Source organism: Perna viridis, chromosome 8, assembly GCF_037379345.1.
Source record: "Perna viridis isolate PV_CMFRI_1.1 ecotype Kerala chromosome 8, ASM3737934v1, whole genome shotgun sequence".
NCBI lineage: Eukaryota > Metazoa > Mollusca > Bivalvia > Mytilida > Mytilidae > Perna > Perna viridis.
Genome location: NC_142452.1, coordinates 31,259,270 through 31,276,110, shown reverse-complemented (window position 1 = coordinate 31,276,110; position 16,841 = coordinate 31,259,270).

The following is a 16,841-nucleotide window of genomic DNA, read 5'->3' as shown; positions in this document are numbered from 1 at the left end:
CAAGCTTACCGCTGCTGCAGGCCTATTCTTTTAACGCCCGGACCTGCACGAATATAAAGAGATATCTTGTTGTTCAATGATATAATGCCGCTATGTACACAAATGTGCGGCACGTAGTTACTAGTTGGAGTGAAAGCTAGACAGTTCTGAAAAAAAAGTTGAAATTTCAAAAGGAAAAAAGTCTTTTATATTTATGGTGTCAGACAGGTAAGTTACATCGTTATTTTAAGTAGCACTCCATATAAGAGTTACGCAAAATATGATTCGTGGTTGAAAAGCCTAGATATTTTTATTTTTGAATTTTTATTAAAATTTGATAGTAAATAGAAATGGTTCCGATCAAAAAACTTTGAATAATTAAGGGGGATTCAGATTGATTGATTGATTGTTGTTGTTTATTGCCGTTTCGGCGACCAGGGCCATATAACGGCAAGAACATTTAATGCAAGGGAAATATTAAAATTAAGATCAAAGTCTCTTCATAAAATAATGAAATTAAAACAAGCAGCTATTTACATATAAAAAGGTACATAAAAGGTGAACCTAAGACATAAAATACATATAGAAACATAAATTCGATAAAACATTTAAAATATTGAAAAATCAAGGAAGGTATCCAATTTAGATTTTATTAAATAAACCGATGTCCCGCAAGAAATCGATGATGTTTTCAGATGAAACGGTCTTGAACAAATCAAACATATTGGCGCAGTCAAAATAATTTTGCCTGGTGTTGGCAAAATCCACACAATCTAGAAGAACATGTTTGATAGAGAAAGGGGAATCACATGGGATACACTCAGGTGGAGGATCACCAACAAGCAGATGGCCATGTGTAAATCTAGAATGTCCAATGCGGCATCTAGTCATGACCACTTGCTCTTTGCGATTGCCCGACCCGGATTGATGAACGCCTAGATCGGGTTTTATGGAATTGAGTTTGTTGTGTTCAAGACCGTCCCAACGGTCCTGCCACATCTTTAAAATATATTTCCTTATTAGAGGTTTAAAATCGGTGTATGGCAAACTAACGTCCTTTATTATTTCATTTAATGCCTTTTTGGCAACCCTGTCTACAACTGAATTCCCCTGAATACCAACATGACTGGGTACCCAGAGAAAAACAATCTCTTTATCAAATTCCCGAAGTCGATGAATAAAATACAAAATTTGTAAAATAAGAGTGTTTTTCAGTTTGTGATTCTTAATTGCCAAAGGACAGCTCAAAGAGTCAGAACAAATAATAAACTGTGACAGATTAGATTGAGTAATCAATTTAAGTGCTAACAATATGGCTCGAGCTTCAGCTGTGAATATGGAAGCGCTCGATGGCAACCGTTCAATTACAGTTCTGTCACCATGGACAGCAGCACATGCAACGCTATCGCCATCTTTTGAGCCATCTGTATACACCGTCGAAAAATCCGGATAATTTGCTTTAATTTCAGAAAATTTTTGTTGTAAAAATAAAGGATTGGTATCGGACTTTTTATATTCACGCAGATCAAAAATGAAAGAAGGATGTGGAAGCTCCCATGGAGGGCATTTCGAAGTAACAACAGGTGTCACTGCATTGGTCTCCAGATGAATTGCTTCCAAATGAGGTTTTATTCGAATTCCAAAAGGAGGGGTTTTGCTTTCATGTTTTCGATAAATGTCGACATAAATAGGATTAATGACACAGTCGTAGGCAGGGCTATCTTGGTAGGCCATAAGTTTACTTACATATTGAAGACCTAATTGCAAACGTCTGTCTCCAAGGGATGGTTCATTTGCCTCGGCATAAAGGCTCTCAATAGGAGAGGTTCTGAAGGCACCAAGGCAAAGTCGCAACCCCTGGTGGTGAACAGCGTCTAAAATTTTAAGGTAAGATTTTTTGGCGGAACCATAAACAATAGATCCATAATCAAGTTTAGACCTAACCAAAGATCTATATAAATTTAATAAAATTGAGGTTTCAGCACCCCAATCGGTACTGGACACCATTTTTAAAATATCTAGTGCCTTAAGACACCTAGATTTAAGTAATTTGATATGGGGAAGAAAAGAAAGTTTACTATCAAAAAGTAATCCAAAGAATTTTGTTTCTTCTACTATTTTGATTTTATTACCATAAAGAAAGAGATCTGGGTCCGGATGCAGCTTTCGCTTTCGACAAAAGTGCATTCCAACAGTTTTAGATGTAGAAAACTTAAACCCATTCTCCAAAGCCCATTTTTCAATTCTTTTGAGGCAAAGTTGTAACTGCCTTTCAATATTACTCATATATTGTCCCCTGTGGCAGATCAAAAAGTCGTCTACATACAAGGAACCGTCAATATTGTCCTTCAACACTTGGGCTAAACTATTAATTTTAATACTGAAGAGAGTGACAGAAAGAATACTTCCCTGAGGAACTCCCATTTCCTGTTCCTTCTCCTCAGAAAAAGTCGAATTTACCCTCACATTAAAATGACGATCTGACAAAAAATTAGACAAGAACAGAGGAAGTCTTCCTTTCAACCCCATATCAAATATATCTTTTAAAATACCATATTTCCACGTCGTGTCATAGGCTTTTTCTAAATCGAAAAAGACCGACACAACATGTTCATTTTTAGCAAATGCATTTCTGATGAGCGTTTCAAACCGGACTAAATGGTCAAGAGTACTTCTGCCTTGCCTAAATCCACACTGAATATTAGTGAGTAAGTTGTGCTTCTCAAGGAACCACACAAGGCGATCATTGACCATTCGTTCCATTGTCTTGCAGACGCAGCTTGTCAATGCGATCGGGCGATAATTTGAAGGATCCGTATGATCCTTTCCTGGTTTTGGAATAGGGACAACTGAAGCCGTTTTCCAGATGGACGGAACGTTACCAGAAGTCCATATCTCGTTCATTAAAGAAGTGTATGTAGAGATGGATCAGGAAGATGTTTCAAAAGTTGATAGTGAATATTATCTAGCCCACTAGCTGTATCGTGGGCTTTAGCCAGTGACCATTTTAGTTCCTCTATAGAAAATTGAGAGTTTTAGGATTCAGCATTATTTGACTTGAAGTTTAATTTTGTCTTTTCTGCAGATGATTTAATTTTATGAAAATCTGGTTTGTAGTTAGTTGAGGATGAATGTTTAGCGAATGTTTCAGCTAGCTTATTGGCGATATCTTTTTCGGTGGTTAGAGTGGTATTACCAACTTTAAGGTGTTTCACTGAAGAATTCGAATTTTTTCCTTTTACTTTTCTAATAAAATTCCATACTTTATTGAGGGGAGTGTGAGATTTAATACTAGAAACAAAATTTTTCCAAGAGGTTCGTATGGCTTGTTTACATGTACGTCGAGCTCGAAATATTCGGAAGTTTGACAGATTTGCTGGTGTAGGATTTTTGTCAAACCGGCGATGGGCCTTGTTGCGTTCTTCGATCGCTTTGTCGCACTCATCAGTAAACCATGGTTTACTAGGCCTTTTTGGATTTGTCGAGGTTTTAGGTATTGTTTTATTAGCAATTGATGTCAGTCTTTCATTAAATAATAAAATGGGATCTTCAACATCCTTCATCGTTTCTAATCGTAATTCTTCAAGACAGTGGGCTTCAAATGAAGCCCAATCTGCTTTCTCAAGTTCAACACGAGGTTGACGTTCCTCCATTTTGGAGGATAAATGCTCCAAAATAATTGGAAAATGATCACTCCCGCACAAGTCATCATGAACTCGCCATGTAAACTCTGAAAGTACGAGAGGATCACAAATGCTTAAATCAATAGAAGAATACGATCCATTGCCTGAATGAAGGAACGTTGAAGATCCGTCATTATATATGCACAAATCTTCTTGCTGAAGGAGCTCCTCAACTTTTTTTTACCTTTATCATTCGTATGATTACTTCCCCATAAAGGATTATGAGCATTAAAGTCACCCAAAATAATAAATAAACCAAATCAACTAATTTATTTCTGCACAAAATTGAATTTGGGGGAATGTAAATGGAACAAACGGTTATGGTTTTATCAAGGGATAACCGAACGGCCACTGCTTGTAGATCGGTAGTTAAAGGAACTGAACTATGTACTACTCTGTCCCTAATAAAAATGGTAGATCCACCAGCAGCTCGTTCATTTGCCTCAGCAAATGTACTATACATTGTATATCCTTTTACGGAAATTTGATCCGTTTCTTTTAAATGAGTCTCCTGGAGACATAATGCAACTGGTAAAATAGACTGAACAAGAAGAGTTAATTCCAAAATATTAGCCTTTAAACCTCGACAATTCCATTGAAGTAATTTGGCCATTTTTATGGGTGACGAATGGGGGATATTTTCTCTGACTTGGATCCGCGACCACGACTCGATGACCTTCTAGTACGAGTGCCACCATTAAGGTCAATTTGAATTGACTGAGCGCGCTGCTCCTTGTATTTTTTCATGGCAACAGGATCTGTTTGGTCAATCTAATCAAGGTTGGGACCCAGCCAGTTTTCACCTGGACAAAGTCCATGATCTGTTGTTTCCATGTCAGATTCGGAATCCGAGTCCGACACCACAGGCGACACAATCTGTCGCCTAGACTTGGATTTCTCCAAGTCCTCCACACGGAAATTTTTTTGGGGGTTGGACATTCTTCTGTTTAGATTTGGAAGACGATGACTGTTGTGATGATGGAGATGATTTTGAAGATGATCCGGAATTTTGGGATGACTGAGTCTGGGAACATTGGTGAGATTTCTTAGCTCTGGCCTTTTTAATTTCCTCTAAACATTTTTTGGATGGTTTCATTATTTTGGTGGATACCTCAGTGGGCAGTTTGGCAAGACCATTGATATCCTCTTTCCAACTCATGATCGTCTGCGCCTCAACAGTCGAGGACAGACAAGCACGCTTTGCAACACTAGCATAAGATGTTTTGCCAGATGCAAGAAAATTTTTGGAAAGGGACCACTTCTGGCGAGCTTCACTATATGAAATTTTGTTTTCAGTTTTTATTTTTAAAATATCTTTTTCTTTCTTATAAAGAGGGCAATCTTTAGATGATGACATGTGAGCTTCTTCACAATTTCTGCATTTCAGATCTTTTCTGCAGTCGATTCCCTCGTGTCCTTCTTCAGAGCATCGGAAACAAAACAGTTTTCCTCTACACTGGCCCTTTCCATGCCCAAACTTCTGGCATTTAAAACACCGAAGTGGGTTAGGAATATACAGACTGACAGCTGTCCTGTATGGACCAATGTAGACATGAGATGGCACTGAAGTGGAACTAAATGTTAACAGGATTGTTCTCATTGGTGTGGTTGCATCTGCACGTCGAGAAGTAAATTTTTTCACTGACTTAACGCCTTGTGATTTCAGTTCCTCACAGATCTCTTCATCAGTCAAGGCGTCGAGGTCTCGACCCCGGTATTTAAGGACACCCTGTGACTGATTTAGTGACTTGTGTGCAGATGAAACCACATCAAGGTCACCAATCCTGGTTAATTTTAACAAATTTGATGACTGGCCAGGTCTGAGGCATTCAATTAAAATTCCTGATCTTATGTTCTTTGTATCTTTAACATCACCAGCTACACCCTTGATAGTTTTCTGTATTAAAAAAGGAGAAAGGTCATTAACATTTTTGTCTTTATCTTTTGCAGAAATTACAATAAATCTTGGCCAGTTTTTATCACTTTCGTCAGAAGAATTGCAGACATCACTTTTTCGTTTTTTTGAATAAGAAACATTGGACTCCCCGTTGTTTTTTGTCGCCATGTTAAGTTTTAGTAAGTTTCATCGTCTCTGTTCCCCACCCGCCACCGAGTGCCAACACGGGCGATGCTAGGACTCTACGGATTTCCAGCAGGTAGCATCAGGGATTCCAGAGACGACATACTCGAACAGAGCGTATCTATCAATGGCGCATAGACAGCGTACTACTCGATTGACCCATGAGCCACCGCCTTCTTCATTTGCCATTTGTAAGCTTTTGAAAGTCTTAGAAACATTGGATTTAACAAAATGCCATCAGTAAAGCAGGTGGACAAATGAAGGGCATGGCGTGACCAGCCGATTGATCGAACCGGGTCCATCCGATCTCCCGTTTAGATGACCTAAGAGCCGAGTGGCATATACAGCCGTATCCTCGATCATCCAGCCATCGATGACACGGGGGTTACGTCACGACTGGAGTCTAGATACGACCTTCATCCACTAGGACCTCCTCGCCCACCAACTCACGGGTTGCAACTCACGGCAAACAAGTAGGTGAACCCACTTTTTATTTTAAACGCCGGGCCCACGGTCGATGTTCGGATCGCTTTAGTCTGGCCTCTAACCTTTGACCTTTCCAGCATTCAGGGGATTCAGACTATTATTGCTTAATTCTGCTCTATTTTTTCTATTATATCAAACATTTTTCAACAGAAACTGCCTTTTGGTATCCACTATCTTTACGTACGTTTCTGAACGACAGAATTTATGAAAACAAGTATACATGTATTCAATGCTAATAAAACGATGCATTTAAACAACAATTATTTCAAATTATTTTGCGACCAAAAAAAAAAAAATAAACAACGAAACAAAGCAAAACAAAAAGTATATTAAAAACAAAAATTTTGTTGATGATACTACATTGTGTATAAATAATGTATCACAATGTTCATATCTCAAATCTGCATTGAATCGGAAGGTCCGTAAAAAAAGCTGATTGATGATGTATTTCGCAACGTATGTCACAACTATGTCACAAAAACTAAGACTTGTCAAATCGTCGCGCGTTTTTTTGTACTGTAAAAAAGGTTTATATTTTAGATAATATGATACTTAGTAACAAACGTAGCTGATAAGCATAGTTTTAGTGAAAAAAAAATTATAGTAGTGTTTCAATAAATCATTAGGCGGTTGTTTCTATTCATCAATGTCCCATTCCATCAATAATGGTTTGCAAGATTTTCGACATGTTGAGAGATTGTCCAGATATGTCAACATTGTAATCAATCCATTTATTTTTCTTGACGTCATAGAATTTGTGAAGTGAGTTAAGTGACCAAGGAATCGGTTTGATCGTCTTGACAAAAAACTTGGCAAACTCTAGTACCTCGCTCTCATTCAGGTGTCCTCTTTTGTTACTCATAGGCATCCATTCAGCAAAATAAGTTTTCAAGCCAGTGTCATTCATGTATTTTTTGCCCTTGTCTATATTAGCTACACAATTTGTACGTCCAAAGACTGTACCGTCTCCTTCCCAATATTTTTCGTGCTTTGTTCCATTTCTAAGGGTAATTTTGTTGGGCCCTGAAGCATAATTGTGCCATTCTACCATTATGTAAGAGTCGTTCTTGTAAATGTTACTGTCAATAAGGTCCAATCCGTCCGCTGTTTTCTTTGGTGCCCCGAGGTGGAGAATACGTTTAGCGTTATTTCCACCTGTAGCACGTATTGCTGTTACTACAGAGGCTGTCCAATTATTGTACTTGTTTGTATCAACTCTCAAACTTCCATCGCAATCAGATTTCGTCAAGTTTGGATGCATTAGACAGTGATCTATACCAAGCTCTGTAAATAGGTTATACGACAGCCTGTAATCCTTGTCTTTGAGCTTGGTAGCTACAGTTTTCCACCAGTCTATATAGTTTAATCTGTCTTGTTCTGTGGCAAATGCTTCTGCTGCGTAATGTATCCAAGACACTACAGGATAAATACCTCCATTTAGACAGTCATCTATAACGGTGTCCAAGTTCTTCAGAAATACTGTCATGTTTAGTCCTACTAAATCGGCTCGACATCTAATTCGCAAGTTTCTGAATCCCCTGTTGTATACATCTGTGATGTGCTGTTTATCGTACTCGATATCAAAGTTTAGTGACTTAAAATATTTAGTGGTAAAACCATTGCCCATTAATGTTGAGTAATTTTCTGGTTTAAGAGGTGTAGTGCTTGCCTTCGTCTTTAAAATCGAATTAATTAATACCATAAAAACTACGACTGTAGACATCATAGTAGACATTGTATTTCACTATCGCGATGGCTGAAAAAGAATGTGTATATTTTATAACATAATGCAATACTTTTTACTGGCAATTTTACCTTAAACACTTAAAATGAAGAAAGTTTTAAAGAGGAAAATTCGGTACAAAACAAACAAACAAACAAACAAACAAACAAAAAAACAAAAAACAAAAAACAAAAACCAAAAAACTTTCGACCTTCCTTTAATGAATTCCTTTTTAAGGCAATTATAAGCCGAAATAATCAGGGTCGTGGATGTTTTGTTTTTACGTGACTCATATCCAATTTTAATATTAAATACATAAATGTATTATTTATTATTATGCGGTGGTAACTGAACAGTGTTACACTGTGCCCATGCAAATCTACTGTGATTTGGTTTCCTATCTTGATAATTTTGGTTTAGAGTACTTCTTGTTTACAATTCATTTTGGATTCAGAGGCAGGGTGGAAGCAGTTTTAGTAAAACATTTTTTCACTGCTCTAAGAGATTGTAGAACGCTCTTTGTATATAAAAATCAGCAGACAAACAAAAACAAAACAAAATTAGACAGATAGGAATACAAAGAAATAGAATAAAAAATGGAATTTAAAGTAATTTATAATTATTTACTATGTACGCCAAGACAATTTCACAATGAATAAGATTATACTTTACACGATTGCACGAAATGGTCAATGAAAGTTTTGCTGTATTTGGCTTTTGTTGTCATAATAAAAGATAAAACTAAGATTATACGAATACAATTGTCCCAAATAAAGCATTAAGTCATGCGTTTATATTAAGAAAAATTTCTTACCTGTGAGGAAACCACCGAGTATTGCGTTATTATAGGCGACAAACCTTTCTTTTATATGTTTAAGGCAAACTTTACTTATCATTTTGATCAAATAAATTATGACAAATATACTTATTTAGAAAGCCAAAGGTGCGACATCTTTCAATAAAGTTGGTTTCAGAAATAAATGTTTCTTATTTTGGTTTGGTTAAATTAAATTATTTTGAGTTACAGTCTTCATGAATATCAGATGGAAGATGATACGCGTATGCCAATAACTCACCTTATGAATTTCATTTTGTAATTTAGAACAGGATGTAAACCACATATCCAGTCTACTTTTTTCATTAGATAGTTACCGTTTTAAGATAAAACATTTACTTCGATTTTGCATAAGATCTGCTCTTTAAAAGACTTATTTTTTCTCGCTTTTGGGGGGGATTTCAGTGGGAAATGAATGTAACGTTTTCTGAGAAAAAATATTGTATACAGACAGGTTTAAGTTTTTGTAAAGTTATGTCATGTTTAAATTGCAAAAAAAGCGCAATTTGTTCGATGAACAACATCTACCATTTGGAATTCGAACATATTTAAAGAAATATATTTTATGTTTGTTTGTTTGTGGGGGTTTAACGTCCGAGCAGCAATATTTCAGCTATATTCAGACGAGAAATATATTTTAAAACACTTCAGTAGCAATGCTCACAATTCATTTGTTGATAAAATATAAAATGAATAGAAACTAAAGACTAATCTTATCAGAATAATGTTGAAACGATGTTTTTATCTTGTTGCTGATCGAAAGATCCTGCCGGACGAAAGATTCTGCCGGAAATGTCCAAAGGTGGAATTATTGTCATTCAAATAAGGATCCAAAGATGGAAATCAGTAGTCCATGTTCTGATGACGGACAACCACACAAGCTCCAAGAATTGCCCTGACATCGACACGAGTTAAAACAGAGTCCGGTCTGATATTTATGAAAAAGGAGGTCTGAAAAAAATTGTGAACTGTGGAAAGAAATTATAAAAATGGTCGGTAAATGCAGCAAATTTGACCACGACTTGTTCTCGGACTTCATCTTATTAGAAAGAAAAGACTTTAGTCAAGGAACTCATTGTTTGGCGGAAATGTCATTACAGTCGTACATACACCAAAATTGAAGTTGTAGTTTGCTGTCTCATGTAATATAGTCTAATCTTGGAAATGATCCTATGTGCATGACGTGGTAGGACGACACAAACATGCTATTTTATGTATTTGTATCGTTGATCTCATGATCATGTCACTCTAAAAAAAAAAGATGGTTGTGTACTTAGCATTAGTTAGCTAACCTTTATTATAATACTGTGATTGTAAATGTTTTTCCGTCCAAGTATTTATCATTCATTGTACCATTTTTGGCATTTATTAATACAAAACATAAATGAAAAGTAGAAAAAATAGGTTGAACATTGTATTTTAAAGAGTAATCAAGGGAACCCAGGTTATAGCGGTAATCAAAAGAATATAATACAGGGACAAAGACCAGACATGAAAAACAGACGTACACAACAAAGAACATAAAGTAACTAAAATCATGCATACATAGTAACAAAAGCAAATGAGCAAATATGCAGTTGTTGCATTAATAAAAGATATATGAAGTGAAGATAAATATATTGGATATATCTTTAGTAAAACAGTGCTATATTTGACAACATTTACGATTATGACTTTCGCAAATATTAAAATGAGTACGTATATAGATATGTACATGTAGTAGTTATTGTGTTAATGATTAACCATGTTCATAAAGGTTCTAAACATGAAACAATAATCCAGGATTGAACATCATTTGGGCCAGTTTGTTATTGTCAGGTCATATGGCCATTATGCCATTTTCTGCGCTCACGAATAGAGGTCATTCATCTGAAAAAGAAAAGAAATTAAACAAAAATTGAAATTCCTGAGAGTTTGCTACATCTCTTGCGCATATATCCGTTGAATAAACACGTGGATAGTCGTGGCACCTTGTATGAACAAGCCACAATATCCATATTGAATCCCGTGATCCAGGACCAAACTTCAGTCAATACTATGAATCAATCTAAATCATTAGTTATATGAGGAGTAAACGGATTCTTGAAGAAGTTTTTAAAATGTAAACCTTTTCCTAAATTGAATAGGTGCTTTTTCCGTACGAAAATTAATGCGAACAAAATGGAATTAATAGATTATGATCTGACGGCTTTAGTAAAGACGGGAAACAAAGTATCCCCCTTGACATGTAAACTCAGTACATTAAGTGTTCATTTAACAGTTTTGAATGGGATGGACGTTAACAAAACAATCCTACACCATGTACTATGTTTGAAAGAGCAACTCCTGTTTAAGTTGATTTAGGACGGTAATTTATGAAATTGAATTTGTTATACAGTCGACGGCCTATTCAAGTACAGGGAGGTTTCTTGATTAGGAATCAGGGAAAATCTTTATAAAGTGTATTTTAATTTGTAAAATAGTTCTATGTCATCAGTGTGTCTCAACAGTTAATGTTAATAATGGATCTGTGCCTATTGCGATTTTGTTCTGCCTACTAGTTAATAGATGAAAATGTACAGTCAGGGAAGTTATTTATGCATTATAAGAGTTACATTTACAGTCAGGAAAGTTATTTATGCATTATAAATTCATGTTAAATATCTCCTCTGAGTAAGCCAGTCACTATAGCGGTTATAATTTGACAAAGTACGATTTTTGAATGAAACAATATTTGAAAAACCGTTTATTTGTCTAGTCAGTATTTCACTCCTTGAGACGTTTAGGTTTTCCGCATGCACGATACCTAAACGCACGCTAAACGCTCACCAAACGCACAATGAACAAACGCTTCTTTCCTGCGTTTAAACGCACGATATACGAAGGCTTATAACGCAGGATAGACGAACGACGAAAAATAGTAATATTAAAATATAATGAAGACAGAAAAAAATATATAATAACATTAATCAGGTCATATCAATCAATAATAGCAAAAAATATGAAATAACAGTTAAATCAAGAAAATAATCAAAGTATAAAAATAAACAAACGTTTCTATCGTGCGTTTAAACGAACGCAAAATGATGTGTAAACGCAGGGTAAACGATGCACGAACGGTAAAATAGTTGAACATCTCAAGGAGTGTATCTGCCTTTGCATTCTTACATGAAGTCTATTTTCAATTCTGTGTTTTAGTACCAATTAAGCTTGATTTCTGACAACTGTTTACAGCAATGGCCAAATTAGGTATAAGACTTTAATTTTCAGACTTTTACCAATGTGTCTTTTCATGGAAATATTAGGAATGTTTTAATTGATATTTTTTTGTAAATGTCATATAATTTTAGGGTTGTAACTTTAGAACTAGTTCTGCATTGACAGAAAATTATTGCTCGTAGGAAAGTGTCATTGTTGTATTAATACATACTTTATACATATTTTTACACTATAGCAAAAGCTAACCGATTTCTCTTTGCTAAATCTTAAATATTAATTTTTCAATTCAGCCTAAACTGATATCACATTCAATTCGACTCTTTATTTTTTTGTAACATCCCACTTTCAGCTCTTTACTTATTAGCATAGCCTCGGTAGAGTCAATACTCATATAGATTTTCGTCACTAGAAACAATTCATTGTATACATGACATGTCGACACTTATATACTGAATATGAACATAAGAAGACACGATTTTGCATTTTTACATTTGCGACATGTTAATCAGATATAAAATTTCTTAGACACGTTAACAGTGCACACACAATTCAACTGAATATTATCCGAATATTATCGCTATTTTGAACTTTGATTCAGGCATCTGAAGAATTTCTTTAAAGAGCTCTCTTTACGACGCTTTGTTACCAGATATTTAAACATAATAGCTCAGACGAAAAGAATAATTTGTTCTTTGATTTCTGTATTGTTTTTTGTCGCTCCTCGCAATCACTTGAGTATTACTTTTTTAATACCAATCATTTCGGCCCAATATTTATTTATTTGGGAATTGAAAATTTAGTATTTAATTAAGCCCATAAATGTGGAATGATGGTTTGAAGAAGTAAACAAATTAAAAAAATGAAAAATACTGATGTACAAGTGTAAGAGTCCCTTTATTTTGTTATTTTCCTTTTTCTTTTGCAAAGTCCTATTCAACCGTTCAATAAATTTTGAGCCCCGTGCAAGTCCTGGTGTTAAAAGAATAGGCCTGCAGCAGCGCTAAGCTTGTCGTAAAAGGCGACTAAATAGTGCTCAGAGACCTAGCCGGGGGCTATGCGCTCTGCCCACAGAGCAACTGGGATGTGTGCCCCAGGTGGCGGAATGGGGTACCCCTGGCGTGTTACATGCTGGGGTTGTTAGGCTATAATACGGAAAACCTGAGCGCAAACCGTAGTGGTGCACCGTGTTGGGAAAGATGCTGTGGTATTCGATAGGAGTAGGAACCTTTGCGCTCCGCCACAGGAGGCTAAATTTCCCGACCTTACCCATCCCTGCCTTTTTCTAGTGGCAATCAAAATTTGTTGACCCTGTTGTCCTTGTGTCCCATCCCTTTTTTTTCCTTTCATCATCATTTCATTTTCATTTTGTCATCCACTTCATGTTCATCACCTGAATATAGCTGAAATATTGCTGCTCGGTCATTAAACCCCAACAATCAATCAATCAATCTATTTTGATGGCAGTGTAAGACTTGCAGTTGAAGTTCAGGTACCACATGTAAGGTATAATTAACCTCCTGTAACATACATATATCCATAATAATCGGTCACTACAATTCAAGTAAACTAAATTTGGAGTATTAACGTGTAGTAACTACTAAAGTGAACTGTAAAATAAAATCAAGTATGATTGAGCAATATCTACCAATACGAGTAAATGTTTGGGAATCAAGATAACCTCACACTTATAGAATTTATTTATTTATTGTTTTTTTTTTTTTTTTTTTTTTTTGGTTATTTTCCTTATCTACTCTTATCTGTTGAATATATTCTCTTTTTTTTGGTGAAAAAGTAGCAAGCAAGCCAGTAGGACAATTCGGTTTAGTTACAGATAATCTCTATTTAGAAAACCTTAAATTTTAAATTAATTAAATTAAATTAAATTAAATTAATTCCCCAACTTTTTTGGGGGTTGGACATTCTTCTGTTGAGATTTCGAAGACGATGACTGTTGTGATGATGGAGATGATTTTGAAGATGATCCGGAATTTTGGGATGACTGAGTCTGGGAACATTGGTGAGATTTCTTAGCTCTGGCCTTTTTAATTTCCTCTAAACATTTTTTGGATGGTTTCATTATTTTGGTGGATACCTCAGTGGGCAGTTTGGCAAGACCATTGATATCCTCTTTCCAACTCATGATCGTCTGCACCTCAACAGTCGAGGACAGACAAGCACGCTTTGCAACACTAGCATAAGATGTTTTGCCAGGTGCAAGAAAATTGTTGGAAAGGGACCATTTCTGGCGAGCTTCACTATATGAAATTTTGTTTTCAGTTTTTATCTTTAAAATATCTTTTTCTTTCTTATAAAGAGGGCAATCTTTAGATGATGACATGTGAGCTTCCTCACAGTTTCTGCATTTCAGATCTTTTCTGCAGTCGATTCCCTCGTGTCCTTCTTCAGAGCATCGGAAACAAAACAGTTTTCCTCTACACTGGCCCTTTCCATGCCCAAACTTCTGGCATTTAAAACACCGAAGTGGGTTAGGAATATACAGACTGACAGCTGTCCTGTATGGACCAATGTAGACATGAGATGGCACTGAAGTGGAACTAAATGTTAACAGGATTGTTCTCATTGGTGTGGTTGCATCTGCACGTCGAGAAGTAAATCTTTTCACTGACTTAACGCCTTGTGATTTCAGTTCCTCACAGATCTCTTCATCAGTCAAGGCGTCGAGGTCTCGACCCCGGTATTTAAGGACACCCTGTGACTGATTTAGTGACTTGTGTGCAGATGAAACCACATCAAGGTCACCAATCCTGGTTAATTTTAACAAATTTGATGATTGGCCAGGTCTGAGGCATTCAATTAAAATTCCTGATCTTATTTTCTTTGTATCTTTAACATCACCAGCTACACCCTTGATAGTTTTCTGTATTAAAAAAGGAGAAAGGTCATTAACATTTTTGTCTTTATCTTTTGCAGAAATTACAATAAATCTTGGCCAGTTTTTATCACTTTCGTCAGAAGAATTGCAGACATCACTTTTTCGTTTTTTTGAATAAGAAACATTGGACTCCCCGTTGTTTTTTGTCGCCATGTTAAGTTTTAGTAAGTTTCATCGTCTCTGTTCCCCACCCGCCACCGAGTGCCAACACGGGCGATGCTAGGACTCTACGGATTTCCAGCAGATAGCATCAGGGATTCCAGAGACGACATACTCGAACAGAGCGTATCTATCAATGGCGCATAGACAGCGTACTACTCGATTGGCCCATGAGCCACCGCCTTCTTCATTTGCCATTTGTAAGCTTTTGAAAATCTTAGAAACATTGGATTTAACAAAATGCCATCAGTAAAGCAGGTGGACAAATGAAGGGCATGGCGTGACCAGCCGATTGATCGAACCGGGTCCATCCGATCTCCCGTTTAGATGACCTAAGAGCCGAGTGGCATATACAGCCGTATCCTCGATCATCCAGCCATCGATGACACGGGGGTTACGTCACGACTGGAGTCTAGATACGACCTTCATCCACTAGGACCTCCTCGCCCACCAATAACTTACGGGTTGCAACTCACGGCAAACAAGTAGGTGAACCCACTTTTTATTTTAAACGCCGGGCCCACGGTCGATGTTCGGATCGCTTTAGTCTGGCCTCTAACCTTTGACCTTTCCAGCATGGGTAACCCTACCAGGAGAAAAAACTCCAGCTGGCATAGCTCTTAGGATCACTGAGGCACGCAAGCCCCCCTACCACGACAAGGATAGCGATCCACAGGGGGGGGGGTCGTTCAATTGAAGATAAATCGATTCAAAATCGACAGTGACCCAAGCCATACGAATTTTAATTAACCATGTGGTCACGTGACCGTGCTACGTCATTGGTTCTCAATTCATAGATCGATTGGTTGAAAGGCGTTGGTCTTCTGCACTTTTTTACATGATTTATTCAACTGAAAGTGAAAATATTGAAAGTTTTGGTTTGCCAGAGAATATATACTTACAGTTGTATCAATCTAAACCACTTCGAGAAGGAAATGATAAACAATGATAGAAATATTCAACTATTACATGTATATGAAGACTATAATTCACAGAGAGACACCACTTCTTTTCGAAGATTACATTAAAATTTTGCAATTTATGAAATAATGATGTATGCCTAACGAAAATGAAAAGCTGGCAGAAAACGAGAAGAGCTTTAGTCTTCTTACAATCTAAACACGATTACCGCACTCATACACAGATCAATGGACCACCCTGCATTATATATACAAGTTATTTTGGAAGATTTATTGATTTTTTTTGGGCAAGTGTATACATTTTCAATGCACACAAATAGAGATTGCGAAACAATGACGTAGCACTTCCATGTATGGTAAGTGGTTGTTACTTCTGGTTTTCATTTATGCATATTAATTAGGTCGTGATAATATAAATAAATCATTCTAACTTTATTTAGCGCTAACCTGTTAAAAACGTTTCTTATTCTAGTATCTTAACATACTACACTTTTTATAAATGTAAACGTTAAAACAAATGATATTTTTCTGTCTCGTCTCCTATACGGATAAAGGACTGGAAAAGATTGATTGTTACCTTTTAATGCCGTTTCGGCGACTAGGGCCATATCACGGCAAGAACATTGAATGAAATGGAAATATTAAAAGCAAGATCAAAGTCTCTTCATAAAAAAAAGAAATTAAAACAAGCAGCTATTTACATATAAAAAGGTACATAAAAGGTGAACCTAAGACATAAGATTTCGCTTACTTGGATGGGGTCTCCGGTTCGTTTTTGCAGGTTTCATACCTGGATGTTGTATTAACAGATTCGATTATGTACGATGTAGTTTTCTATTGAAAATCTCAAATAATAGCGCTTACAAACTAATGAAGAAAGTAAGC